Source organism: Otolemur garnettii, unplaced genomic scaffold (genome assembly GCF_000181295.1).
Source record: "Otolemur garnettii isolate 467f Iridium unplaced genomic scaffold, OtoGar3 scaffold00187, whole genome shotgun sequence".
Lineage (NCBI taxonomy): Eukaryota > Metazoa > Chordata > Mammalia > Primates > Galagidae > Otolemur > Otolemur garnettii.
This window is the reverse complement of record NW_003852582.1, coordinates 1,821,297-1,825,685: the sequence shown is the minus strand read 5'-3', so window position 1 is coordinate 1,825,685 and position 4,389 is coordinate 1,821,297. Positions and strand designations below refer to the sequence as shown.

Here is a 4,389-nt window from a genome sequence, read left to right as displayed (position 1 = left end):
GGGCGCCTGTAGTCCTGGCTACTTGGGAGGCTGAGGCAAGAGAATCACTTAAGCCCAAGAGTTTGGGGGTGCTGTGAGCTGTGACACTTCAGCACTCTACTGAAGGCAACATAGTGAGACTCTGTCTCAAAAAATAAATAAATAAATAAAGACTGCTTTATTTGAATCCTCCAAATTTTGATATTTTGAGATTTCATTATCATTCAGTTCAACATATTTTCTATTTTCCTTTAAGATTTAGTCTTTGGCCCATAAGTTATTTACTAGTGTATTGCTTAATTTCTCAATATTTGGGAATTTTCTGGATACTATCATAAGTTTGGATAAAAAAGCAAAGATCAACAATATGCCACTTATAAGACAAGTACTTTATTTATTTATTTTTGAGACAGTCTCACTCTGTTGCCCTGGGTAGAGTGCCATGGCATCATTGTAGCTCATAGTAATCTCAAACTCTTGGGCTCAAACAATCCTCCTGCCTTAGTCTCGCAAGTAGCTGGGACTAAGAAGCACTTTCTTTCTTTCTTTCTTTTTTTTTTATTAAATCATAGCTGTGAACATTAATGCAATCATGGGGTAGAAGAAGCACTTTCAGTATAAACAAATAAATAGACTAAAATTTTATAAAAGGTATGCCCTACACAGTGTTATGTTAGATAGTTGGTAGGGCCATATTAATATTAAACAAAGTGGACTTAATGAGTCAATTCACTGAAGTATTAACATTTAATACCATTAAAGTCAAAAAGCATTCTCTATATGATTTCCATACTTTGGAATTTATTGAGACTTGTTTTGTAGCCCAGCATTTATGTTCTACCTTGCAAAGTTTCACTTGAAAAGAAATGTATTTTCTACCATTATTAGGTATAGTTTTCTTTCTATAAATGTCATTTATGTCAATTTTATAAAGTTCAAATCTTTTGTAACTTTATTGAATTTTTGTTCTATTTATCATTAAAAGAGGGTTTACTATAAATTGTTAATTTCTCCTTTTAGAAAGTCGTAATTACTCTAAATTTGTTAATTTCACCTTCCAGAAAGTTCTGACCATTTTTGCTTCATTCATTTTGCAACTTTCTAACTAGGTCCAGGCCCATCTAAGATTGCTGTATTGTCTTGGTGAATTGCCTCTTATAATTATCAAATGCCCCCTTTATCTCTGTGATAGTCTTTTTTTGAAGTCTACTGTCTATTAACATAGCCCCACCAGTTTTCTAATGCAGTGTTTGTATCTGTTTTAATTCCAATGTATTTGTGTCTTTACATTTAAAGTGGTTCTCTTGTAGACAGTATATTATTAGGTCTTGTTTTTTTCAGTCCAAGTTGATAATCTGTGCTTTTCAATTGACTCCATTTACATTTAATGAAATAATTGCTGTGATTGAGTTTAATTATGCATTCTTGGTGTTTGTTTCCTATTTGTTCCATCTGGGTTTTTTTTGTTTCTTTTTTTCTTTTTGTTTTGAGACAGAGTCTCACTATGTTGCCCTTGGTAGAGTACTGTGGTGTCACAGCTCACAGCAACCTCAAACTCTTGGGCTTAAGCAATTCTTTTGCATCAGCCTCCCAAGTAGCTGGGTCTATAGGCTCCCGCCACAATGCCAGACTATGTTTTTTTGGGGGGTTTTTTTTGGTTTTTTTTTTTTTTGAGACAGAGCCTCAAGCTGTTCCCCTGGGTAGAGTGCCGTGGCATTACAGCTCACAGCAACCTCCAACTCCTGGGCTCAAGCGAGTCTCCTGCCTCTGCCTCCCAAGTAGCTGGGACCACAGGCGCCCGCCACAACACCCGGCTATTTTTTGGTTGCAGCCATCATTGTTGTTTGGCGGGTCTGGGCTGGGGATTCGAACCTGCCACCTTAGGTGTACGTGGCTGGCGCCTTAGCCAATTGAGCTATAGGCGCCAAGCCCAGACTATGTTTTGTTGCAGTTGCCATTGTTGTTTAGCTGGCCCAGGCTGGGTTCAAACCTGCCAGCCTTGGTGTATGTAACTGACACCATAACCACTGTGCTACGGGTGCTGAGCCGTTCCATCTGTTTTTAATTCCTCTTTTCTTTTTCTGCCTACTTTTGAGTGAATGGAATATTTTAAACTGTGTTATTTCAAGTAAAATTACTACTTATCTACAAAATTTCATTATCCAAATAGTATCTTAAATTCATATTCAGTTTAGAGTATGACAAAATATGGTGGTGGCAGAAACCACCTTTCTTTTACCAGAATTCTATCTGAGGCTGGCCCTGCCCTTCTCTTCTTTTCCCATCACAAAATGGAACCATGACCTAGTAAACTTTAAGCTAACATGGCAGTCATAATATGAAGTGGATATCTATCTGTTAATCATTGTGGTTAGTAATTGGATAGCTTCACTCCAGCTGTCACAGTCTTCTGTTACTTCCTTATTTCTCCCTGCTAGAGTCTTACCCTGGAAAATAGAAGTAACCTCCTTGCAATTAAATTTAAAACAGACAAGTATTGTCATTTTTATGTAACCATTCAAACAATTCATGAGCAACTTGGTGCTGCCTGTAGAGAAGCTTGAAGTTTAGTTAAGAAGATATTTATATAATTTTATTATGTATTTATCTATATTATATGTTTATTATATATGTGTATAATAAAAAAGACAAATAGCAACACAAGATTGTATGTGACTATTATAGATAAATAAATGAAAATAGATAAAAATGTTTGTGTGGTTAATTAGAGAAATAGCTGCCTAAACAGGGAGCCACAGATTTAGGCCCAGGCCACACAATGCTTTCTCCACAGGCTCACAGCCTGCAAGGCACAGACTTCTCTGACATTTTCCTAAATTGCCTAATACCCGGTCTGGTTATGTCTTTGTCTTTGTCTACAGAGGTTCTTGTTCATTTACAGTGAGAGAAACTTTTGCCTTTTTTTCATCTCTCTTCCTCTTCTATATATAGATTGATAGATAAGTGTCAACGTGATGATTCAAAGGATTGAAATTTTATTTTGATTTGGTTTTTCCTGGTGGGAAACGTTTATATCATTTCACATTTTACAGCATGAATTGCCTCTCTTTCTAGATGTAATCAGTTTCTACTCTTCAGCATGCAGAAGATTTTATGAATTATATTCAGTGCAGAAGGAGCTGTAAAAATAATTTTGCAGATAGGGGTTTGATAGTCTTATGTGGAATGCTGGCAGGAAAAAGAACAAAGGCACATCAGGGTGAAGATAGTGGTGGGAGGAGCATTTCGTTTCATTTGCCTCCACCCAAAGAGCTGGCGTTTAGTGGGAGAGGGAAAACAAACAAGAAACAGGAGCATCTGCACCGGCTGTTGAATGTCTCATTTCTCATCACTGTTAGTCACATCTGAACGGAACCATCACAGTATTTTTGGTGTGTATAACTAAGCCCCCCCCTTTTTTTTCCAAAAGGAAAATTCTGCATTTTATGTTTAAAAGGACAGTGATACATTTTGCCATTCCGCAGTTCATTTTGAAATTCAGTCTTAAAACCCATTCATTTTCAGTAAGGTGGTACAGAGTGTACAGCACATGGCATTTCTATGCCTACTAGCACCTCCAGTACTCCCTAATGGATATAATGGATATTATGTACACACACCTTTTAGCATCTGTTTCTACCTGACAGCTTACAAGCTTACAGCATTAGGTTGAATGCTATGATGAACAGCTGAAATGTCAAGCAATATTACAATCAGTTCTTATTAGAAACAGTAAGCTTGTTAAAGCGTCTTTTGAATACTTTTCCATAAAGCTTTTACAGTGACATATCTACCAATACATAATTAAGAAGACTTATTCTTCAAATGTTTAAATTATTTTTCCAGAAATGGAGATGGATTTGGGCTAATCAGCTAGTGATTCTCAATTTGAGCTAGGATTTACGCATGCATTTTACATAGCATATTTTCAACTGTGTTACTGACCATTCTTAAAAATGTATGTATACAGGATTATTAGAATTAAGAATTGCTGAGATTCTGTCTTAATATAGCATTTTTTTACTTATTTAACTGATTTTAATGTTATTCAATTCAGCAAGAATGACAATTATAAATTTATTTTCTTATTCTATTGTACTTGGGTTTTTGGTCTAGTGGTCACAAAATATTGTTAAGAAATATATCTGCTTAGAATTCCCAAAAGAAAATAATAAAATCACTTAAAAAAAACTGTCCTTAATATGTAAAATTGAGGCTCTGGGCTTACATGCTTTGGCCATGTGCTACAAATTAAATTAACAAATACCCAGCAAAGCAAGGTTTATCAAGGCTGTGGCATATAAAGAATGCTAACCAATGTCACCCACCCTAAATATTCCCTTTCCCTCACTTGGCCAGAAAACACTTCAGGAGAGAAACTATCATACCTTTTTTTTTTTTTTTTTTTTT

The 4,389-nt window shown here is 35.7% G+C and overlaps 1 protein-coding gene across 1 annotated transcript in view; it reads left to right on the top strand.

The window, feature by feature from the left end:
* Positions 1 to 4,389, top strand: part of METTL8 (methyltransferase like 8) — a 99,344-nt gene that overhangs the window by 35,910 nt on the left and 59,045 nt on the right. The gene's annotated exons all lie outside the window — the stretch shown is intronic.